The 26,898-nt window shown below is 38.0% G+C and overlaps 1 protein-coding gene across 3 annotated transcripts in view; it reads right to left on the bottom strand.

Annotated features, from left to right (window-relative positions):
* pcdh9 (protocadherin 9) overlaps nt 1-26,898 on the bottom strand; it is a 301,547-nt gene that overhangs the window by 28,471 nt on the left and 246,178 nt on the right. The gene's annotated exons all lie outside the window — the stretch shown is intronic.

Raw genomic sequence — 26,898 nt, 5'->3', positions numbered from 1 at the left:
CATAACATTGCGGTTAATAATCAACAATACACAAAATGCATACACAAAACTAAACTGAGTAGTTCACTTTAAAAAAAAAAAAAATGCTGATAATTTACTCACCCCCATGTCATTCAAGATGTCCATGTCTTTCTTTCTTCAGTTGAAAAGAAATTAAGGTTTTTGATGAAAACATTCCAGGATTTTCTCCTTATAATGGACTTCAATGGGAACCAAACTGTTCAAGGTCCAAATGAGAGTTTCAGTACAGCTTCAAATGGCTTTAAACGACACCAGACGATGAATAAGTGTCTTATCTAGCGAAACGATTGGTCATTTCAAAAATAAATAACAAAGTTTAAGCATAATAAGCACAAATGGTCACCTTGCTCTGTTCTGTAATGCTCGCTCATGACTCTCCTGTTCGAACTCGTTCATCAAAATGAACAAATCTTTTTTCGAGTCATGACTCGAAGGGTCCTAGATAAGACCCTTATTCATCGTTTGGTGTCATTTAAAACCCTTTGAAGCTGCACTGAAACTCTAATTTGGATCTTGAACCGTTTGGTTCCCAATGAAGTCCATTATATGGAGAAAAACCCTGAAATGTTTTCATCAAAAAACCTTAATTTTTCGACTGAAGAAAGAAAGACGTGGACATCTTGGATGACATGGAGGTGAGTAAATTATCAGCAAAAGTTTTTTTTTTTTTTTTAAGTGAACTACTCCTTTAACATACAGTAAAATGATTCTTCAATCAATCCAGGTTTAAAAAAAATTTAGAGCTTCCCATATTATGCTATTATATGTGCATCTCATTCAGGAGAGTGTCTGACCGTATTATCACATTTTTCAGCTCGCCTTTTCATATTCCTTTACCTGCTCATTTTACCAGGACAATCGATTAGAATCACTCTCATCAGTCTCCATCTATATAAATGCAATTAGGCGACTCAGATCCCAAATGCTGTAATTATGCAAATGGATTATGCAAACATGCTAAATTCCCGGTATTATACGGATATCATTCACACAGCATGACAAACAACAAGCTCAAGCCAAGCAAATGTCTTCCATCAGAATCCTACACACACAAACTAAAAAGTCACCCTTTATTCCCTCAATATATGTTCTTCCATGTTTCTTCGCAGCACCAAATTATGAATGTCTCACACATTAGTGCAATAAGAGCATGCATATTTTATGGAGCGTGCGAATGCAGGTGGTCGCATCGCATGATAGTGTCGTCTGTCTACCACACAGGCTGGGATCATCTGCTCGTTTTGAAGAATAAACTCGTTCCAGCCTTCTCTCTTCCCTCATGTGTAATGTGTGCTCCTGGCTGGGGAACGGACTACATTACACTGCATACAGCTGCGTCTCTCACTGCTGACACACACACACATATTGATGAAGTGAACGGCGGGCCAACACCTGATGCTGCTGTATGCAGATGCATCATTTCATAAAACAACTTCACCTCCTGCCTTTTATGAATGAGCCAATTATCCTCTACATCTGTGCGAGCACATCATATATAATTTACAGAAAGGGGTTTTGTGAACCCTTAGGAGATTTCGAGATTTCTGCGTTAAATCAAACATAAAAATTACAATTTAAAAAAGCTTGTTAAATATAAAGACAGAAATATTTCACAAGTGCACATTCGTACATTCAATTACGGAAGCTTGACATTATTTTAAATATAATTTAGATTATATAGGTTCAGCTGACAAAAAAAAATGGGTCACTTATGACAGCGTATGATATGAATGGCTATTCAACATATAGCAATATGGGTGTTTTATTCCATTTTGTCACATCAAGTTAGCCATTAAAATGCAATAGCAAAAGCATTGCTGTGTCTGAAATCACATACTGTCAGAGGTACTGTATTTGATTTGTGACCGTTAAAAATGTATGTATGTATGTAATCTGAACACACCCATCGCTGCTTTTATCCCACAATCCTGTTTGTTGTAGTTCAGAGGGTGGAGAGAATAATAAATATAGACCGTATATGTTTGATGGAGCATTTGAAATAATTTATCCATTTTAATCACATTTCTCTATGTAAATAAGTCATTAAATATTTGCTTGCTTATCTGTAAAGCTCACTTGATTGTGTTCTGGGTCCTTAAATAGGAAGCAGCCTTACACAAACGCTGCTGGCCGACTGGATTTCAGACACATCACACTATTAGCATCTAGCAACTGGATTATAAGTGGATTTCACAATAAAATGCAATACAAATGTAAAACAAGACCCTTTTGAATGATTCATAAAGTCCATCACCGATTGTGTGTAATTCACGTGAGCTGTACTCAGATCCACTGTGCATCAAGCACAATAGCGGGAGGCTGTGAAAGAGAAGACCGCCTGCCCTCCTTTTGTCATTTAATTAGGCAGATTTCAGATCAGCTGACTGGGGGGGGGGGGGGGGCATGGATTCGCTTCATACATATGCACACATCCAAACATGCACGCAAACCCACTCGAACTCACACAGACACACTGTTTAAAAACATTCAGCTGGTTCACATGCATATTTGCCCATAAGACATGAGATAAACAGTGATGACTGAGGAACTGCCATTATGAGAGAATGGAGAGTGTACACATCTGTGATGGAGATCGAGAGAGAGAGAGAGGGGAAAGAAAATGTTCCAGCCACATCATTCCCAATTGTAAGGCCCCTTAGCAGCCCTCTGGCTGCTGTCAGACACCTCCAGGCAACAGTGCACACGTAAATCACTGTTTGCGGGAGGAGAAGATGCACATGTTCTAGGTGTAGTGCAGAATGAGCAGTACCTCTATCAAAACTAGTGTGTGTTTGTGAGTGCATGCTTCAAACAGAGTAAGGCAAAGGCCAGTTAGTTAGTTAGTGTAACCAGGCTTATTGATATATTTAGACTTTTATTTCATTCTGGACAAGATGTCAGACTGGCTAAATAAGTCCCCCTTGCAGTGAAAATCAAGCTGTTATTCTTGTTATGTGTCTATGTGGTGTTTGAATGTGCTTTAAGACACATCAAGTGCAAAGTCAACACCATCGCTGAGTATTTTCTCCCTAAAACTGCAGTGAACCAAAGACCAACACCAAAATCGCTGGTGTTTCTGACATCACAAAACTACCTTGTAACCAATCAGGTAAACGTGTGATCGCCAACAAGTGGATCTCTGAGCGAGTGAGTAGACGGCGCTAATTTAAATATTCATAGAACCACTTATACTAAATAAAGCAAGGGTGTAGAGTAGGGCTGAAACGATTCCTCAAATTACTCGAGTTACTCGATTACAAAAATTCCTCGAGGCAAAAAATCTGCCTCGAAGCCTCGTTAAATTCCTATGACGCGCACTTTACGCGCACGCAGGGATCTGATTGTTTCACACGGACCGTTATTCAGGAAGCACACCATAGCGCATGATACATTTGACTTCATAAATGGCAGAGAATGTCTAAAGTTTGGGATCATTATATGTTTATAAAGGGAGAGAACAAGATGCAATGTGTCTGCAAAGTATACCTGGCAGGGCTGCCAACTCTCACGCATTCAGCGTGAGACTCGTGCAATTCGATTTCTCACGCTGAAGTGTCAATCCCTTCGGTCAAATGCCTGAAAGATGAGTTCGTCTATAGATCTACCTGTTGAGCCACTCCTGATCGACTAGTTTTACTGCCGCATATTAATTCGCAAGTTAAAATATCCTGTAATCTAGTGCGAGCGCGCATGCGAGATGTTGAGCTCCTAACCGCGGCTCGCGCACGACGGCAGAGAGGTAAGCGAGCGCGTGCCCCCATGTCTCTCTCACGCGCCAGTCAGACCAATTGCGGCAATTCATCATATGCTTAAACTTTTATGTAGCCACGCAAAAAAAAATTCAGCATAAATTCACCGGGACGTGATGGAGGAACAAATATTGTGAGACACACAGACACACACACTGATGTTTGTCTTGAGATTACAGTTGAAAAAGTCTGATTCTTATTTATAATTGTTTTATTTCCATTTATTTTATTTTTTTTTATAAATTCTATACATTTGTGTACCTGTTTGGGTTGATATTTTATATTAATTTATTTTTGTTTCCAGGTGGGTAATTTGCAGAAGGTGCAATCCTTTTTTTTGTAATGTTGTATTAAGAAGACAAAACTAAGGCCAAATGGGCTTTACTATTTAAGTTTGTATTCAAAGTTTTACATGTTATGGGCTACATGTGACAGGTTTTACAGTAAATTGTTTTAACTGTATTGTTATATAATTGTTGGCACTGGCACTTATAAACACTAAATGGGTAAAAATTGCAATAATTAGTTGTGGAGTCAAATGTTGCAGTTGGAATAAATACCTCTATTTTTTTTAAAGAAATAAAAGCCAAACCACTTATCCTTTTCGTAATACATTATTTGTTTTGGTTGCTTAAAAACACACAAACAAATTATCCGATTACTCGATTAATCGATCGATTAAGTGCTAGATTAATCGATTACAAAAAGAATCGATAGCTGCAGCCCTAGTGTAGAGTTACATTCAAGTTATTTTAAAGTATGAAGATTAAAAAAAAAAAAAACTCTCACGTAAGACAATATGAAAAGCGCTTTGGTGGCCATTGGGTCTGTGAAAGAGCTAGCATCAACAAGGCATTTTCGCCCACAGGACTTCCGCATACTGGATATTTTTCCCTTTTCACACCATTCTTTGTAAACCCTAGAAACGGTTGTGCATGAAAATCCCAGTAATTGAGCAGACTGTGAAATACACCAACAACCTTGCCACGCTCAGAATTGCTGAAATCACCTTTCTTTCCCATTCTGAAATTCAGTTTGGAGTTTCAGGAGATTGTCTTGACCAGGACCACACCCCTAAATGCATTGAAGCAACTGTCATGTGATTGGTTGATTAGATAATTACATTAGAAATTGAATCCTATGCACACTATATTATAGTAGTGGTGAAGAACACCTGATTAATCTAAAGACTATTTCTTACTTTCCCCCGCTCAGCATTTACACTTAAAACTATATAGCCTGAGAATGGTTTAAAATGGGAAAACGGTCTCTTTAACCACTGACCATTCACGTTAGCAGACAGTTTACATTTCACAAAATGAGATAGTGAGGAAAGAGGCTGAGAGGAGCAGATCTTTTTTTTCCCCCCATGTTGATCATTAGCTGCTGCCTGGAGAAATTTGGTAATAAAACCCTATCTGGTTATTTCAGCAGCGTAATTACCATGAGCTCTCCATCTTCCCTCCACCCATACTCTACATAACAATTGTAATTTCAGCTTGCAGTCTACCTGCACACAGCACATCATTTAATCCGCATTACCTGAGGGAAGCAATATTTAACCATCTTTAATAACCACCATAAAGGATATAGCAGGGATGATACTTGCCTTCAATCTACTGATTGCAGTAACAAGACAGAGTGGAGAGTTGGAGAAGAGTTAAAGTGCCCTGAAGTGCTTTTCGGATATTACCTTTCATGCAGTGTGTAATTTAGCTGTTTGTAAACGTAAAAGGTCTGCGACGTTTTAAAGATCAAAGCGCACAACAAATCGAGTTATTAGCTGTATCCCAATTCGGAGGTTGCATCCTTCGAAGGACTTGGACTTCAAAGGCCACACTTTTGAGGCCGAGCGTTGTTACAGTAAATGGGACGGGTGATTGTTCTTTTCGCCTAGCAACTGAGACAGCTGCCGTTGATGAATGACATTGACATCTGTTCTAGACTTTTTTTGAACAGTATAAGTCAACATTTGAACCGGTTTTTATTTTTTACATTTGTATCATCAGATATTCAAGTAAGTTGAAACCCAATGCTTACATTTAAAAAGTGCAATACTGCAATTTCTCTCCAAAAAAAATCCTGCCGTCATCATAGCACAATGAATTCTGGTGTAGCGAAAGATCTATCTGTTATATGCTTTATTGCCCGGCAAAGGACGCATTTCAAGACCTTATTCGAAGGAGCCTTTGTCGAGCAGCTGTGCCGTAATCGGCCTTTGAATTCGGCCTTGGAAAGATGCAGCCTCTGAATTGGGACGCAACTATTGTCTCCTAAAAGAAAGAACTGATTTTGAACTGCAGAAATGAGTTGGCAGCAGTTCCAGTCTCACATTCTCTTACACACTTATCCTAGTAAGTGTTCACTTGGCTGCCTGCAAACAACACTTACTTTGACCTGCCCTAAAACACTATAATTGTAGCTGAGGGATGGAATAGTTTGGCTCGTGCATGGTGGCTCTTTTCAGCGCAGCGATGCGAATCCACTATGCATGCACTCCAAAGGAGGCTGCAGTATGTTTTTACTGTGTGTATGGTAAAATTCGTGTAATAAAAGTTTGTTTATTTTTGTATTTGTATTTTTGATGTTGGTTATCATTGTTTTATTGTATTATTTTGCATGCTTTTTGCACCTGGGAATTAGTTTTTAGCTAAATCTGGTACATTGTACATTGTCCATGTTAAATAAATAAATAAAAGGATGAGGCCTGGGATCGATATGGATTATGTATCACTGATTTAAGCACTGAGGAAGATTAAATCCACGTATGGAAATGGATGTTTCGTTTCCAACACGTGCTGTAAGTGGCTGACCAATTACAACAGACTGAGCCATCTGACCAATCAGAGCGGAGCATAGGCTTTTGGAAAGGAGGGGTTTAGAAAGACTGAATCTTGAAACTAACCATTTTCAGACTAGACTAGAGTATGTTTTTTTTCTCTTTTTTTGATACAAGTATATCTATTGAAGGAGACCTCCAAAACAAAATTAAGAACCTTCAAAATCACATAATAGGAGCACTTTAAAACTTTAAACCATGATAGTTAAAATCGCAAATAGAGATAGTTCACTCACAAAAAAGGAACATCATGTTCACTCAGTGGTAACAACAACTGTCAAATTTCACAAAGGACCAAAAACATCCCAAAAGTATCAAAAACTTTAATATGACTCATATCTTAGATTTGCTACTGTACAGTTTCAGAAAATGATATGTTCACTGTGTTTTTCAAATTGTTGTACGCTCTTTTTGGAGCTTGACAGCTGTGGTCACTATGAATGTACTGTTGTTCAACGGATAATCTTTGGATATTTTACTGGGAAAAAGCAGCATGGGAAGTAACTAACCATTTTTTTTTAAATTTTTTTTTGGCTGAACTATCAATTTCACGTTAACATATTCCGATTAGTGCTGTCAGCTTTCTTTCAATGTAACGCTCTGACAGCGCTGATATCCCGATAAGCTGATGTAAATATATACATTCATTTAATATGTCACAGAAATCACACTTGCACAAGCAAATTGGATCCATTTTAGATGCTATGCAGGTTTATGTTAACTTGCAATTTACACTTTTCGCATGCATCGAAAGGTCACAATGTTTTTTTTTCCTCCTATATTTTTCACACTAGTCCTTCCTGACTTGATCAGTTGCATCTGTACAGCAGATGAGAATTTGAGACGGACTGTGTCTCTCTTATATAAAAGTAGGAATTTACCCTAATTTATGGAAATTAAAGGTTGAGTTACTTTCGCATTAGTTTGTTATAAAAATATCAGTTTTGCTCAAGTCAGGTGTTTAACACTCCAACCAGACGCAAGATATATGTTAATCAGACAATGATAATCTCATGATACTGATTATGCACTTTATTTAATTAAATAAACATCAAGCATAATTGACAAAAAAAGGTATGTGGAATTTTCAAGTTCACACAACTTATTTTTTTTCAGTTTCATGAATCTTATTTACTTAATAATTTTAAGGCAAAGGGTTTCATCACTTTTTTTAAGTTAAGTCAACTGATCACCTTCTGCAGTGCACTATGCATGACATTGACCATACTTAAAGCGACAGTGGATAATTCAGGTCTTGAAAATAAAATAAAACAAATAAGAACGTGCAAACTGTCAACTATGTGAACAATCAAGTGTATTCTATGACAAAGTCTGTTTCAGTCACTGTTTCAGTAAATATTTGTAATAATACTAGGAGTAATATTTCTGAAATTGGTTCATTGTTAGTTTCGTGTGCTTGCAAGACTCCGCCCTCTAGCTCTTCTGATTGGCTGTGAGTTTTGATTGATATTGTCGAGTCTTGTAGTCGTGTGTGGACAGACAAATTGCTTGTCACTGGAATCTTATCGCATAGCATCTGGTTAGGTTACGATGTCAGATTCGGTCTCTAAAATGTGTTTTAGTGTGGTAAACAATCGGTGATGAATGTTTTCACACACAAAACACAACTGCACACTCATTTCAGAGTAAACGTCACCTTGAGACTGAGGAAAACCAGATGAATTTGACTAGTTTGGGGAATGTACGAAACAAGAAATATGTTGTCCTGGAATGTCTGGCAACCCCAGTCCAAATCTACTTCAAATCCACAATTGTGTGAGGATCTTTCATGTCCGAAATATGATGGACCATCACTGAACTGGTAACATCTACATGTGACAATGTACAAGGAAGAAAGCTGCTAGTAGCTCTCAGCTCTTCAATAAAACACCACAGAAAATCCTTTCCTCTAAACATCTTCAAGGCAGAAATCCTCGTTTTGTAGATTTATACAGAAAGCATTTTGTTCCCTTCAAGGACGAAATAACAATGCATGATTCTTTTTCATTGCAGACACTCTGAAGGAGAAAACTGCTGTTTGTATGAAACATTGCTTTCCATCTCCAGGCAATAGGCGGCATGAATTTATGCATCGGAACCCAAAATTATGCACCAGTATGGTAATATCTCAGACCTTTTATTTGAGTAAAAACTAGACTTATTCATGTAATAAGATTATACAGGAGGGCATGTTTGACTGATTTTTTGTCTTTACTATTCTCTATTTGTTTTTGTTTTTTTGACCATCATGTTAAGTTGAGAATGACTTATTAATGATTTGGATTTCAAAAAAAAAAAAAAAAAATGACCCCTTATTTTCCCTTCAAAATGTTGTGTCCTCCTGATCTGATTAAAATCTCCCATTTTTGCAGATATAATTGAAGCTTTAACCCTATGTTTAATCACAAACAAAACATAACCTTATCTGGCTATTAAATCAGTAAAGCTGCCTTTGTTTGGGAATAATTGGTGACAAAACATCAAAGGAAATATAGAAAACTGATACAGTATGGACACCAATTAGAGAATCTTAGCCTGTGAAACAAATCTTTACATTTATTCATGTTTATTATAAACAATAACAGCATACATTTATTTACATACTACAAATAATACTTTGTATATTTAATATAAAATATAAAAAATATTATCAAAAGTTAATTACTTCCAAATTAATACATCAATGCTAATTACATATTTTCAGCAATTTAGAAAAAAAAAAAAATGCCAGCCAGCCCTAGCATGTTTTTTTTTTTTTTGGCTATTGAAATCCGAACATAATATATATATATATATAAAAAAAAAAATAAATAAAAAAAAAAATAGAGCCTTTGATCTTATCAACACTTGAATTTCGGTAAAAAAAAAAAGAAAAGAAAAAAAAGCTACATTTTGAATAAAAGGCTGAGCAAATCTAATTTTTTGATCGAGTCCATCAACATCCCCAAAGCTTGTTTGATGATTTGATGATTCTTTTACATTTGCATAAGGAAAGCTTCTATCGCTTGTTTCTGCTTCTTATTCGCCTGTGTTTTCATCCGGAGATTCTGTACTCTTTTAAAAGATGCACAACAGCGCCCCCTATTGCATAACAGGTAAAAACATGGATAACCGGAAAAAAGTTCAATCAATGGCGGGGTAGCGGTTTCATAATTCTAAGTAAAGACTAAGTAAGTTTACCTTAAAACAATGTTTCAAAATTGCTTCAGTGATTCATTAAGTCATAACAGGTTGAAAGGCACTTCTGGATTCGCATTGAGGTCCTATATCTGCTATGTAAGATTGCCAGATCGGTTTCTGTAGTTCTAATGAGATCGCTTTGACTCGCTTTGCATCAAGCGTTATAATAGTCATTATTTTGTTTTGCTTCGTTTCTGATGCCGCAATACATCATACTTTCATGAATTCATGCAACAGACTCTACCTTGTTTGTGGACATCGTTCATTCCAAAGCCGGTGCTGGATAAACAACGAGCGTGTGCTCGACAGTCGGCTAAAATATATATACGACAGCGGTAATGGCCAATTCCGCTTCCAACCTGTAGGGCGACCGCAGATGAAAAAATCCTTGGTGTTCCTTTAAAAAAAAAATGCCGGGAACATTTTGCGCCTGACAACATTCCCCTGAATGCTGGAAATGTCATCGTGCTTTAACCAGAACAAAAGATTCCAGCCTAGTCATCATCAGTGTCATGTTATTTGCCACAGAGCAGCCAGCTTGTTAGGCAGACCAATGTGTCTCAACTCAGAGGACAGTCAAGCGGTAAATTGTCTGTGATGAATCGAGCTGATGATCTGTCTGCTGCACAACCAAATTTTGCAATGATGCTGTGTGATGGGGGCTCTGCATGGGCAACACTCACCCTATTTACCTTCCAAATACAAGTTACCAAGTCTTACCGAGTTATAAGTCTTACTGTGAGAAGTGCTTATCACTGAGGTTTTATGAAATCAATCACAATCTCTCATAAAATTCTAATAACTTTCCTTTCTGACTGATGCCTCTCCTCTCTAATACGTTTTCTTGTTGAATATCCTGTTTCAATATGGCAGATTACTAAAGGAAAGTTAGGAATCACGTTGGCTCTAAACCTCAGAGAGTGTTTAAAATTGCTTTAACAACTGGCGTGATCTTTTTTTTATTGTCACTTAACCATTTTCTCTTAAGAAACAATGCTCGAGTCTTGGTACGCCAACTGCTCTCAGTCGCAAATAACCCTGCCCTCATTTGGACGCCACAAAATTACACGTTAAGAGCTAATGCGTTGTTGTGAAGAAAGCATAATCAATCTTTTTTCCAATGGCTAGTCCTCTTCAAAATGAGATGAACAGAAGAAGGAGGGGTGCAAATGTGAGTATTCCTTAATCTCGGGCTGATAAAAGCTTATGAGATGACCTCACATCTATGATTTATAGATTATCAGGAACTGCAATTACTGCAGGAGCACGGCTTTAAAATTTCCAACCTAGGGAATTAACACTGCTCTAATGTGTAGGCGAGTTGATCTTGGCAAGGACAGAGAAGAGTGTGTAAATTTGGTACGGCTCAATGATCCAAGAAACTTTTTTATGAAACAATTGTTATGCAGAAAGTATCCACAGTCGTCCCGCCCACGGACCATTCCGGAACCATCCGACACATATTGCACACAAAAATAACAATAGTTTACTCAAAATCACAAGCTTAAATCAAATTGTCTGGTTTTATGCAATTTCAAGAGTTGGGTTCTTTGAACAATAAACAAAGCTCTTTTTACAAGTCTTACGAGGCTGCTACAGCCAGGGCTTGACATTATTACATATTTATCACGTTTATCCCAGAATCCTGTTCAAAAAGTACTACTACACAATGAAATCAAAAACACGTTTTATGTAGAAAACTAGCAATTAACAAATCAAATTAGCATCGATATGCACCTTTATTTACATAAACATTAAAATAATAACATGTTATTAATGATGGCCAGAGTGTCTTGGACCATGTTATCTACTAACATGTACGAATTTATACAAAGATAAACCTCACATATTTCAGCATTTTAATATTTTTTTATATATTTTTTAAATTACTCATATTAGCAAATCTTTTAGTAAACTTCGGTCTGATTTGCCCGTGGCGTTTGTCGTTGTTATGCAACTATGGACTGCACTCTACACAACGACAAAGAAGTTTTAGTTTTTACTGTAGCTCTGCTAAAAGATTTATTTATGGAGATGAGAAAAACCACCAGTAGTGTTTGAGTACATCCCCATGCTTCATGTTAACTTTTTCATTTTACTGCGCCTGTAAAAAAAAAAAAATACTAAAAAAAAAAAAAATGAATGCGCCGGTTGAATAATGAGCGTGCCTACATTTGAACAAACTTGAGTGCGCAAAATGCGCGATATGTAGACGTCCCTTGGCGAGCTACCTCCAATCAAGCCACAAGCTGGTAGCTCGCGAGCGATGTGTTGGAGACCCCTATGATAGATAATAGAAAATTGCTTTTTTTATTTTTTTTTTTTCCGTGCCGCCCCCCATATGCCATGAAAAAATGCTGCCCGGTTCACCCATGCCCAAAACCGCTACTGGCTGTCACTCCTAGTTATCCACGTTGGCGGGTTGCAGGTCATATGTGATATGTACATTTTCAAATTGTAGTCTTTTTAATAGGCATCTGAAATAATAAACTAAGTATTAACTAAGTAGATGTAGTGTTGTCAAAAATATCCATTTTTCGATACATATCGATATCGAAATATCTGAAACGTTTCAAATACTCATTTTACACAGAATATCCCAACGCATTCTCATCCCAAGGTGTCATATATGACGCTTTTGCCAATGTGTAGACATCCAGACATCCTTTAGCATCAATATAACAAGCTTCGGTTAATGTAGGTTTAGGTCAGGGGTAGGGTTAGGGTTATACCACTAGGAGGCGCCTTCTGCCCCATATATATCTGCGTCTCATATTTACACTAAAGGGTGCCATGTGTGTTGGATGTATACGTATTGGCAAAAGCGTCAGTATATGACGCCTTGGGATGAGAACAGGCTGATATACACAATACCAGTGCTTTGTATTTCTCTCGTGATACAATCACGCCTCCCCTCACTTTCGTTTGCTCCGGAGGAATATTGAAGGTGTTAGGGCTTGAATTTTAACATGGGATTGCACAAAATGTGCATAATTTTACTAATTCCCACAGATTTTGTGCTCACACCCAAAGTGCACTTGTATTTTATTCATTTAGCTGAAGCTTTTATCCAAAGCGACTTACAATTGCTATATATGTCAGAGGTCGCACGCCTCTGGGGCAACTAGGGGTTAAGTGTCTTGCTCATTGGTGTCTCACAGTGGATTCGAACTCGGGTCTCTCACACCAAAGGCATGTGTCTCAAACAGTGCACCATCACCACCCCACAATAAATTGAGTTATTTGTGTTGCTTATTGCACTTAAAAAGTCAAATACATACAAAATATTGCCAAAATGCTGGTTGGCGAGTATTCATGTAAACAGTCAGCTATGTTTTAAGTTAACAGATGTGTAACAGTATAATGGATCATTGTGTCAGTATAGCTGCTGCCAAGTTATGAGATAATATTAAAAAAATCCATATAGCAGTTTTTCCACATGGTATCGATGTAAAACAAATTGAGGTGAAAATGCTAAGCGGATAGCCACTTAGCCACAGTGGCTGATGAGCAAAAAAATTTAATGCCAGGCCCACGTTACAAACAATAGATTTCAAACTTGAATCAATTCTTGAACTTGCTTAATGGCCGCATTTCTACCTGGTCCCTCAAATGTGTGTTTGAATGCACAAATACACTAAAACCTGATGAAAGCTGATGGAATTACCTGTGTTAAAGGGTTCTTCTCTGGCCATGCAGACTAGATTTGTAATCTGCACTAAAACCAAGGCAATCGTATTATGAGCTAAACCCCATTATTGTAGTCCCACAGCTCTAATCTATCGCACGCTGACACACCTGACTCAGAACGAGTGTGCGAGAGAGAGGAAAGGAGCGGAGGAATATTGGATAGTTGTTGTGTTGCTCTGAGCGCTGTTATGATTAAATATTATTAGGCTGAGTTTGTCTTTGCGACGCGCGGCAGCCGTGCCTCTGACAGTGACAGCCAGGCTCACGTGCTCCACAAAACACACATTTCAGCATCTGTGTTAACACTCGCTCGCCGTTCAGATCGCTTAATTGTGACTTTCTCTCAAACTAATGTTGTATGAAACTTTAGGCATGTTTGGAAATGCTGCAATGATGTGAAAACAAGGAGCATTCTGTTCATGGAGGCCAGGGAGTCTCAGAGTGGCTCAGTGCAGAAATAAAATGTTACATAACACACTCTATTCAGACTCAGAGGAGTCTCTTTTGTCTCCATCGAGCTCATTGTGGACTCATATAATTATTATAGTCACCATTGTTGAGCATTAGAGACCCTATAAACTTCTGAAGGCTTGTGCGTGTTGTCAGAATACAGTCATTATGTTTTTTTAGAACCAGATGGTGTAGTTACAGCATCTACCAGCAGGGGTTAATGAGGCCTTGCTAACCAGCCAAACTTACTTTGTAGCCCTGGTTTATTCCTTTGTGTTTTCTTAATTAGCTCAATCTGCCATGATACACTCTTCTAGACTAGGGATGTCAAAGATACAGGCCTTGGAGGAGTTCAATCCAGCCCACGGAATGATCAGAGGTACAAATTAAAAGTAAAATATGCTCCAAAACATTGCCGTCCATTTCCGTGTTCATGTACTGTTTTATTTTTAGCTACAGCAGGATAGACACCAACACCTCTCATCTTAAAGCGGTAGCACTTTCTTTTAATTACGTGGAGCGTTTGGCTCTTGGCATATCTGTGATGTTATGCTGAAATTGGAACTGTGGTCCCAGTGCAAACTATTTCCAACCCCACTTTGAAGTTGGAAATCCCTTAAGTCAATAATAAAAGGTAATACGCACAATACAAGGAATAACAACAGTCAACTTCATTACTGTTACCAAGTCTTCCGTAAGTGATTATTATGAAAACTTGTTCAGTGCTGTTGGAGGTCGGTAATTAAACTTCGGGCATTTTGTAGGCCGTACTTTGTGTTAAAGGGGTGACTGATTATGATTTCACTTGTCTAACTTTAGCTAGTGTGTAATGTTGCTGTTTGAGCATAACCAACATCTGCAAAGTTACAACGCTCAAAGTTCAAAGCAAAGGGAAGATGTTTGCTTTTAAAGAAATCATTTTTAAGGACTAGAACAAACGGCTGGTCGGAACTACAGTGACATCATAAACCGTAAAATTTACATAAACCCCGCCCCTGGGAACACATAATCCATGTTGAGAAAAGGAAGAGTTGTTGTAGAAGAGCACATTTGTGAGTCTGCTCTAACTATAGCATCCGTCTTTTCACATGCAATAGAAAGTCGCTCTAGTTATTACCCAGTAATTATATTACTATAATAAGTATATACAGGGGTTGGACAAAAAAACTGAAACACCTGGTTTTACTACACAATAATTTGTTAGAATGGTGAGGGCCTCATTTTGCATCCAAATACAGCACCAATTGACAGATAGAAGTCCTTCACAGTGACCAGAGGGATTATGAGCAGTTCCTCTTCCAGAACAGTGTCCAGGTCACTATATCATGCTGGTGGACTCGCTCCTCCAAAACACCTCAATAATATTCAGATCTGGTGACTGTCAGACCATGGGAGATGTTCAACGTCACTTTCATCTTCATCAAACCCTTCTGTCACAAGTCTTGCTGTGTGTGTTGGTGCATGATCATGAGCATCAGGTGCTCATGATCCTCCAGAAGGGTTTGGTAGTCCTCGGCAGTGTCGTGTCCATCAAATACAATCAGGATTGTCATGATATTGGAGCTCAAACCATCACTGATCCACCCGTGCTTCACTCTGAAGATTGGCCGCCAGGCATATAGATGTGAAACCTCCAACATTGGCCAGTTTTTCAGTTTCATTGTCCAACCCCTGTAGTTAGCACATGGGTAACAGGACTGTTAGACACCAGACACCAGTGTCGCACTGCGGTCGCCGCCGACAAAGCAGCGAGCGAGGAGGCGTCAAATGATTATTTAAATGGCAGTGTTGTAGTACTCGAGACTCGGACTCGTCTCGGACTCGGTCTCGAGACCATATTTTAATGGTGTTGGTCTTGTCATGGACTCGTGTGCATTTGGACTCGGAATTGACTCGTACTCGAACATTTTTTTTTTTAGGACTCGGACTTATTCCCGAGTCCACTCGAGTTCAATTCAAAATATTTTTCATGATTATTAATGTATGTTAATAAAATATTTCTTTAAATTGATTGACACGCCCAGTGATTGGTGATTTTCTAGCGCACAACTGCGCATGACAAATTGTAATAAAATTACTTGTAACACCACCTACTATGTGGCCTTTTTACCCTAAACTGATCATATTTTTTTTTAAGTAAATTCAGTAAAAGGATTTCTCTAAGTAAATAAAAGTAAATTAGGTAATCAACCCTCACTGGTCTCGGTCTCGACTCGGACTCGACCATCTCTGGTCTTGGACTCGACTTGGACTCGACTCTCTCTGGTCTCGGTCTCGACTCGGACTCGAGTGAGGTGGTCTCGACTACAACACTGTTAAATGGGTTTATGATGAGATCGGTGAGGATGGGAGAAATCTTACATTTCTGTGCAAACTGCCTGTCGATAAAATAATCGTTTTCTGTGGTTGTATATGGGCTGTGGCAATAATTTAAAAAAAAAAACAAGCTCGCAACATATGAACTAGTTAATTTTTTGAAGTATGAACCATTTTAAAATGTGTGAACTGAACTTTGAACAAGTTCATGTAGAAAGTGAACTTTCCCAACCTTGCAAATTAGACACTGTTCTACTGAACTGTAATCATTCTCGGTTATTCACGAGAGCCTGTAGATAGTGTGATCCACCATATCGCGCTGTTAGTGCCCGGGGACGGCAGGTCACTGAAATATTCACATCAGCATCAGGCATGCTTTTCACTGTCTACAATGAAAGCACACAGGAGGCTAAAGATCCTTCCATGAACACGGTGTTGGATTTTCAGTCGATGGTCAAGCAGTGTAAAAGCGTGGCCCGGTCTATACGCGTTCTCGTCAAATGCCCACCTCGGCGTGAAACGTCCACACATCCGAGCGCCGTGCTCTATTTCGGTGTCGGGATGTGCCGGAGAGAAGAAAACACGGCAAGAACAGCTCTTTGCAATCGTCCTCCGTCTCTCCCCTCGATAATCCCTGTCAGCGCTGCTCTGAACGTGCAAACAACCTGCTATCCTCTATCGCAGCAGGCCCAGAGCAAAGAGAGAAATCGGCTTCTATCACTGTCACACTTTGTCAAACCGTTTCCCAACACGGCATTCTTCAGCCCTCCTTCCATTTCTCTCTGTGCGGGAAATTATACATCATGTCAGCGTGGCTCGATACATCCACAATTAGTCTGAGTGAACTCACAGTTGTCATGTTCCTGTCATAAGTTAGAGATGCCACCAGTTTAGCGAGGCCCCTGTGCGATTAGAGATCAGGGATTAGCGCAAACAAGATCTTACGGGGTTGATTAATAATTCAGAAGCTCTGAATTTAAACTTTAGGATGTCAGTGATGTGACTATACAGCAGCCTAATTTACTCACCCTCATGTCATCCAATCTATATGTCCATGTCTTTCTTTCTTCAGTCGAAAATAAATGAAGGTTTTTGATGAAAACATTCCAGGATTTTCCTCCATATAATGGACTTTACTGGGCACCAAACGGTTCAAGGTCCAAAAGCAAACAGTTCAAAGGGCTTTAAACGATTCCAGACGATGAATACCCAGACAGACATCGAAACAACGTTGATCTGACATTGTTTTGCTCATCGAATTAACGTTGAACCAACGTCAGACGCGTCATTCTTTCAAAACTAACGGAAAATCAACTTGAAATCAACGCGTTGTTTCAACGTTATGAAAGCAAACCAATTTTCGATTTTCATTTAGCTTTGAAGAATGCCGCGTCTGAAGTTGGTTCAACGTTAATTCGATGAGCAAAATCAACGTTGTTTCAATGTCATGAGAGACGTCGTTTCCACGTTGATTCAATGTCAGTTTGCTGTCTGGGTAAGGGTCTTATCAAGCGAAACGATCAGTCATGTTTTTCCGAGTCAATTCGTTAATTTCGTTCGTTGAATGAACCAAATGACTCGAAAAAAGATTCGTTCATTTTGATGAACGAGTTCGAACAGGAGGGTCACGAACGCGCATCACAGAACAGAGCAAGGCGACCATTCGAGCTTATAAAACTTAAACTATGTTATTTGTTTTTTAAATTCGCCATTGTTTCGCTTGATAAGACCCTTCTGGAATCGTTTAAAGCCCTTTGAACAGTTTGCAGTTTGCACTGAAACTGTCTTTTGGACCTTGAAACGTTTGGTTCCCATTGAAGTCCATTATATGGAGAAAAATGCTGGAATGTTTTTATTGACTGAAGGAAGAAAGACATGGACATCTTGGATGACATGGGGGGGAGTAAATTATCAGCAAAAGTTTTTTTTTTTTTTTTTTTTTTAAAGTGAACTACTCCTTTAAGTTGTGATATTGAAATGAATCGGATTCTCCATGTAGTTTAAGCTATTTCATACAGAAAATGGTGGTCCGTTCTGACTGTCTTTGTCCCAGCTTTCAATAAACAAAAGTGACAAAATGGGCAAAATTTGCTAAATTACTAACAGCTGTCTGAAAAAGTAAAATAGCTTTAGATAGACTTATCACAGATTGATGAGGAGCCAATTCAGGGGCGCAAACACATCAAATACTTTAAACCAGTCATCCTATTGGTTGGACTGCTTTTGCTTTGGGGTTTGGGGCTTTACCCTGTACTTTCCGCAGTGTCTACATAAAAGAGCACTTCAGGTACGGCTTGTCTCCTCAAAGAAAAGCTCTGGACAGCATACAAAATTGACCAAGGCTGCCAGCAGCAGCTCGGGGACTGCTAATAAGCACCAAAACGCTCACGGGGCGTTTGATCGTTCTTTCTTCAGAATGATATCAGCAAAAACACAAAGACAAAAACAGCCTGAGTAAGTAGATAAACAACCAATCACCAGCAGCGAGGCTGACCTCATTTCCCCCCATGTTATTTCTTAATCAATGTCAATCCAGAGAAAAAAAAAAATCAAGGAGAATAAACCCAAAGCCACAGAACAAACCTTAGATTTGCAACCGTTAACCTTCAGATGAGTGTAAAGTCGACATGAAACTCTATTAGCAGCCAATAATGAGAAACGATATTTTCATTGAGACAAACATTGGGATTTATGCATATTCATGTTTGTCTATATCTAGTCTGCCAATACCACATACATTACAATTTTCAATAACACGCTAAAACTATTTTGAGAGTCGATTGAAATAATCATTATCAAGATGAATTATTCAGATAATTCAGTCTGTTCAAACCTTTCAATCACATTCATTTTATTAGTTTATGTTTTAACTCAACTGAATGGAAGTTTTATATGCAATTCAAATAGGCTACACATAAATCTTAAATGTAAGACCAAATACCTTTCACAATGAAAGTTTCATGAAAACATCTGATCATTTCAGAGGCAGAACAAGTAACATGTTAAAAGATTATAACGAAAACCTTCTTCTTTACAATACACTAGGAACGTGTATTAAGGATTTAATATTTTGAATAAACTTTCCCCATCATAAAATCATCAGGCAAGTGAGAAGCAATAGGTTGTTGGTGTACACACTGGGCCATTCCCACTCATCCAGCTGATCAGTCCTGACAGCAAACACCAGTCTGTATCTCTGAAATGTGTGTGCTGCTCCAAGTGTGTGCTGGCAGGCGTTCACAGACATCAGTCCCACTTAATATTTTACAGCAAACAAAAATGGGACGCAACGTCACAGCCCGATCCACAATTCCAGTCTAACTGGATCACGAACAAACCTTGAACCTGGCGCATGTTGATCCGTCACAAGACAAGACTGAAACATTGATGTCAAGTTTTGGTGCACGGGGTCAAGTGTGCGCAAAAACCAACCCGGTCTCATCCCAAGACGTCATTTAACTGACGTTTTGGGACGTCTTTTGACCATACGTCAATATTCGCCTTTTTAGGGCCCCCTTAAACGTCGGTAGATGAGGTTATGGGATCCTAACTCTACCCCATACCTAAACCTAACCCGTCACCTAACTGACGTTAAAGGTAAAGCGTCAGTTGTATGACGGCCCGGGATCGCCATCTACCGACGTTTAAGGGGGCCCTAAAAAGGCGGATGTTGACGTATGGTCAAAATGTTATATGACTTTTTGGGATGAGACTGTGTTACAAAAACAGATATTTGAGAGGGGGAGATTTTAAGTGAATAATGAGTTAAAGGGATAATTCAACCACAAAGATGTCAGTTTTAAGCTTCTGTGTTCCATACAGGTTTACTTCATTCAGGGTTTGATCACTCTCAGAAAAGATGTGCCAAAATTGTACCCTTAGGGGCCCAACAGCTGGCGTCAACCCTTAAAGTGACGCACCGTATTTGCCTAAGTTTAAAATGATGACAGTTTTCATTATTGAAGTATCTCTTTAAATATTTTACGATATCTTTTGTGTTTTATTTTTTGGCAGTTTTTCTCCTATATTTCTTTTATGATTTATTTTGATTAACAAAACATTAGCGGTGAAAAAGAGCTTGCAATCTTAATGCCGTTAAATAAAAAATAAAAATAAAAGACTAATATAAATCATGCCTTTGTTTTACTTTCATATATATAACACATTATTCTAGCATGAAAAAAAGTGATATGGATGTCTTTTAAAACAATCATGACAATAATATTAATCATGGATATTGTGTTCTGTTGTTGCTGCATGAATTATGTACGTATTAAAAACAAACTCCATGTAATGAGCTCAAAAACAAATGTTAACAATTCAAATTCAACAGGAAAATGACATCTGTTTCACAATAAATCATTTGAGTCTATGTGACGTATGGAACATATGGTGTGATTCGAATCTCAGGGGATGAAGGGAATTGTGGGTATGTACAGTGATGAGTGACACTGTTAGTTGGTGCAAAAATCACATACATACCGCACCAGTCAGAAGGTTTACTTTGAATTAGTGCGTCTACCTATCCATCTATTTACATCTGGAGACAAACAAAGTCCCACCAACACAATTCAATCCTTTACCTAATTTACAAGACCCTCTATAACAGCTGAGACTCTTCAAAAAAAGAGTCTTCTCTGCTTTCTTATCCCAGACTACCAGCTAGAGTTGATAGTGGCTGGAGCATCGACAAACTGAGATTATAAAGGAAAAGAGCCACCATTCCGGCTCTTCAGCACATTTGCCCCTAGTTTCAGCCAAAATGGCCTTTCAAAAAAAGCACCTTTCAGGACGCAAATCTTGAAGAGATAAAGATTTAAAGTCAATAATTAAATAAGTCAATTAAATTCCTCATTCCTAGGATATCTAAGTCCACTAAAGGAGGAAGGGCTCCTAAACTCTGGAATAGCCTTCAAGGCTCAAACTCGCTGTTCCAGTTTAAAACTAAATTAAAGACTTATCTTTTTAGCCAAGCATTCACATAATACGTACATTTTATTCTTCTTTTGAATCAGATCGAGTGCATTAATATTCATTGCATATCGGGAGGCAAGTAAATAGCGTTCGTCAGCTGTAGTTTGTATCCAGCCTCTCGCGGAGACTTCAGATGCCCCAACACCTGCGATGAGACGACTCAACACCTGTGAAAAGATGACTCGACGCCTGTGAAGAGACGACTCAACGCTGACGATATGTTGTGCCCTAAATAAGTACATGATTAACTAAATGTATTTTTCATGTACATTTCTGAAATCTGTAAAGCTGCTTTGAAACAATCTGTATTGTAAAAAGCGCTATACAAATAAATTTGAATTGAATTGAAAAGCTCAGGAGACATAATGGAGTGGAGACCATATAGGCCCTGTTTACAGCTGGTATTAAGATGCTAAAGACGCTAAATACAGGTGTAAACGGGGTCTAAAACATTTTGAGATTGTCCACTTTCCACCACTTCCAGAGGGAGTCGAAAACACATTAGACCGTAGTGTAAACACTCATGTGGTCGAATTTGTTCAAACAGTGTTCACTCTCCGTCTGAACTAATGCGTGAACAACATTATAGGAAGAGCTCGAGCCAGATGGGATTTAAACTTTGTCGACTGAAGACTCAAGTTTGGTTTGAAGATGGAAAACGTACCAAGCAAAATGTTCTCTCACCAGACACAGAAATATGTAAACGGGAATGTGTCTCCCTCATCTATATGTGATCCGATCGACCAAAACGCATCTTAATACCAGGTTTAAACCGGGCCATAGTCGTAAAATGAATGCACACAGCACAGCTCAAATTATTTTTAGTCTTCGAAGAATTTTAGGAGAACTGTTTGAGTTTTGATTGCAGACTATTTGATCTATTGTCCATTTAATCTCATTCATGTCCAGAAAAACAATGGAGATATTAAAGAGTTCTCATTTGGGATTTAGTCTGATTTAGAATTGTGATTTTCCTATGAGATGCAACAATTTAAGTAGGAAGAGTTTCCCAATGAGGCCCAATGAGAATCAGAAAATCTGAAACATTCAGAGCTTTGATCAGCATTAGAATACTATATATATATATATATATATATATATATATATACTTGATATATATTTATACAAAATTAATATTATACATAAATATAAATATTTGATATATTAATAACACATTTTTCTTAAATATATACATGCATATGAGTGTATTTATATATACAAATGTATTATATATATATATATATATATATATATTATGTAAATAAAAACTTTTATTTTGGATTTGATTAATTGCAAATTCTTAAGCCTCTAGGATCCATCCGATAGAGAGAGTGATAAAAACAATAAGAGACAAAGAGAAACATGAGACATAGGTGTGATAGGTAAACACAGTGTTAACAAGTTTCGTCAATGTAGCAACATGGTCTCCCCTGGCAACCGAGGAACCGGTGATAACAGGGCCAATGGTTTCACAGCTGACAAGAGCATCAGAGAGGCTGGAACAGCGGGTCCTGAGGGGCCATTGCTCTCTCTCTCTCTCTATCTCTCTTACTCTCACTCTCTCTCTATCTCTCCACACACAAACACTTGTTCTTTTGCAATGTGTCCATCCACTAGTCTAGAACTATACATTATGTCGCCCTAATTGCAGGAGTGATACAGGATAACTAGGACACATGGAAAATCTGCACTTGAGAAATTGTTTTTATTGCCAAATCTGATTTTTGAACATCAGTTGCTTGTAAAGATCTGCACCTGAAGATGTGAACTTACTAGATCTGATGGATGTCTATATGTAGCTTTGATTTCTGAATGTCGCTATTAGTCTTCCTGTTCGCTTTAAAAGTACAAATGTTGATGCTAATTCTGAGACTGAAAGCGAGTCACTTACTGTGTTTATCTGACAGGCCTAAATTTGTGTCTGTAAATAAATCTTGTGAAAATCTCAGTGAGAAGAAAATAAGCAGATGGAAACATGAGACTGTCTAAATCAATGTTTCTGTTTCACTACTGCTAATTTAAATTTGAGCTATTTTACTTTCGCTAATCTATTTTTTAATTCATATTTTCTCTTTTGTAACTGTTTTATAATTAAAAAAATGATAATGAATTATTATTATTATTATGTTATTATTTATCTAGATTGCTAATGAATTTGGATACAAATACACAAATAGTGCAATACACCATACATATTTGTTATTAATACTAATGTTTTTGTATATTTATATATAAATGTAAGACAAATGCATCTAAATATCACTTTTTAATGAAATATTTTATGGCAATAAAGCACACTAAATTGAAATTAGAAAAAAAAAAATCAATTATTTATCTCAGATGTACAATGAGATTAAAGTCAAAGCAAACGGAGAGATTAGATACCGAGAAATATATCTGAGACTTGAATTAAATGAATCTGAAAACTCTGAGCTCGTGAGTTATGGAAATGCAAACTTTGAGCAACAAAGCTTTCACTTATACATAAATTATACACTATATTTAGCTTATTTAAGTAGCAACAAAAGTCACAATACAGCAGCCTTCTTGTCTAGTGTAAGTGCACTAATAGAGTTAAAAATGTTGTTTTCTCCATCTCTCTAATTATTGTAGTCCAACCAGTGCCACTCAAAATATTGTGACAGTGTTTAAAATGACTGGATAAGCTTTGGGACAACACAAACAAGCAGAGAATCTGCTAGAGGAGCATGAGTGGTGACTAGGCATTAAAAATGTGTTGGGGAAAATGATAAAGACAATCATGAACAAATCATAAAACGATGAGATACACACACACACACATGATGTCCCACATTCCCAAAGCGGTTTCATCCATCTTTCATGCCTGAATAAAGAAACCATCATCTGCTGGTGTTTGGGAAATCTTACTGAGGGACACAGTCCAGCACGCTCAACTCTCTTCACTGTCCAATCAGCTTTACGTGGGAGTCTGTCTGTTGGGACATCTCCTGATATGGTCTGATTGGTAGGTACAGGCCGTCTTTGCGTCTACATCAGCCCATCTCTCATCAGTTTGGCAGGAGTGCTGATGTAGCATCCGTAAGCAGAAAGCTCTGAGGTTCTCTCGTCCTTTACACAAAACAAAAACAGCGGCCAGGAACAACAACGACTACTGCAGTCACACAGGGGCTCTCTAAATCGCTGGAAATCAAAGTTGATAGCTTTTGTTTCATTTTCAATTTTTGGTTCATATTAGAAAAAAAATAAATCTTGCACTTTTTATATAAACTAAGAGCTTTATTTAATATAACAGGCCATACAAACTGAAACAAAACTAAAAAGAGGCTGATGAATTTATAAATCAAAGAGTATACTTTACTGAAGACATGAGCTTTCATTTACACTTTTCCCCATTTTCTGGCTATTGAACCCAGAGGCATGCTGGGAAAGATCTTCTTTCATGGTTTTCTGAGAATACATATGAGTTCAAATCAATCTTGTGTTCTTTCCTACAGTCAACTAAATCCCATGGTAAATAATGGATGGCTGGACAGGTGGGATTTCTAAAAAAAAAACTTGGATGGATGGATTTGTAAAAAAAAAAAATGTAAGGATGGATTTGTGAATAAATTAATGAATGGGTGGATTTGTGAATAGATCAATAGATGGATTGAAAGTTAGATTTATGGATGGATGGATGGAAAGTTAGATTTATGGACAGATGGATGGATGGATGAAAAGTTAGATTTATGGACAGATGGATGGATGGATGGATGGATGGATGGAAAGTTAGATTTATGGACAGATGGATGGAAAGTTATATTTATGGACATATGGATGGATGGATGGATGGATGGATGGATGGATGAAAAGTTAGATTTATGGACAGATGGATGGATGGATGGATGGATGGATGGATGGATGGAAAGTTAGATTTATGGACAGATGGATGGAAAGTTATATTTATGGACATATGGATGGATGGATGGATGGATGGATGGATGGATGGATGGAAAGTTAGATTTATGGACAGATGGATGGATGGATGTAGAGTTAGATTTATGGACAGATGGATGGAAAGTTTGATTTATGGACAGATGGATGGATGGATGGATGGAAAGTTTGATGGATGGATGGATGGATGGAAAGTTAGATTTATGGACAGATGGATGGATGGAAAGTTTGATGAATGAATGGATGGATGGATGGATAGATGATGGATGGATGGATAGTTAGAGTTATGGACAGATGGATGGATGGAAAGTTAGATTTATGGACTGATGGTGGATGGATGGATGGATGGATGGATGGATGGATGGATAGATGGATGGATGGATAGTTAGAGTTATGGACAGGTGGATGGATGGAAAGTTAGATTTATGGACTGATGGATGGATGGAAAGTTTGATGAATGGATGGATGGATGGATGGATAGTTAGAGTTATGGACAGGTGGATGGATGGAAAGTTAGATTTATGGACTGATGGATGGATGGATGGATGGAAAGTTAGATTTATGGATATATGGATGGATGGAAAGTAAGATGGATGGATGGATGGATGTACAAATCTCACAACTAATTTGGACCACAATGTTCTGCCTAAAATGCCACTGTGACCAAGTGCCATTTTTTTAAAGGGATACTCCACTTTTTTTGTAAATAGGCTCATTTTACAACTCCCCCAGAGTTAAAGAGTTGAGTTTTACCGTTTTCGAATGTATTCAGTCGATTTTCTGATATTTAGAAGAATGTCAGTAACCAGACAGTTTCTGGTCTCATTGACTTCCATAGTATATATATTTATATTTTCCTACTATGGAAGTCAATGAGACCAGACACTGTCTGGATACTGATATTCTTTTAAATATCAGAAAATAGGCTGAATGGGTTCGAAAACGGTAAAACTCAACTGTATAACTCCGGGGAAGTGGTAAAATGAGCCTATTTCCAAAAAAAAAAAAATGTGGAGTATCCCTTTAAATACCATGATGTTCTTATGATGAATCATTGCTTTCTCTTCAGATTACTCAGGCACTGATGTCCACTTACTAAGTTTCTATGAAGCAATGCATCATTTTTGGTACTGTAGAGAAAGAAATCAGCTGAAGTGTCTGAGACAGTCTGTGAATGTAGAATATGAAGAATAAATTCAGAAAAATGAGTCCGGCACAAGTGTTACAGTATATTGTCTCATCGTAGCCAGTTGAAGAAAAAAAAACCTTTGACAGAGGAAAAGCAAGACAAATATCCATGGCAAATCCCGAAAGACAAGAACATCAAAACATATCCCACCCTCTTTTCTTCATCTCTCTGTCAGCTGTACAATGAATCAGTCCATTCTCTTTCTCTTCCTGTTTCAGAAAACCACCGGGGAACCATGACACATGCATGAGGCTGAGCCCTTATACTCTGAGAGAGCAGGGTTAGAAACAACACACACACACACTCAGAGAACATCGGACTCACACAATCCAACTGGAAATTGTCACAAAAAAAGAAGACATATGTTCGGACGGGGGCTGTGTACGGGGGTGTACGGGTTATCTTGACCCCCTTGGAGAAAATAAAGCAGATCCACAGAGAGACAGCTAGAAATGACTGACATCCCACTCATCTGGAAGAAGAGAAATGTGTGTGGTACCATGTGTGCCTGGCCTGCATCTCAAAGTGTATTGGGAAAGTGTACTGTATAGCGTGTTGGTGTGTGTTTATGGGCA

Source organism: Pimephales promelas, chromosome 8 (assembly GCF_988280905.1).
Source record: "Pimephales promelas chromosome 8, fPimPro1.hap1.1, whole genome shotgun sequence".
NCBI classification, from domain to species: domain Eukaryota; kingdom Metazoa; phylum Chordata; class Actinopteri; order Cypriniformes; family Leuciscidae; genus Pimephales; species Pimephales promelas.
The sequence above is the reverse complement of the archived record's forward strand: the minus strand, read 5'-3'. Positions and strand labels throughout refer to the sequence as shown.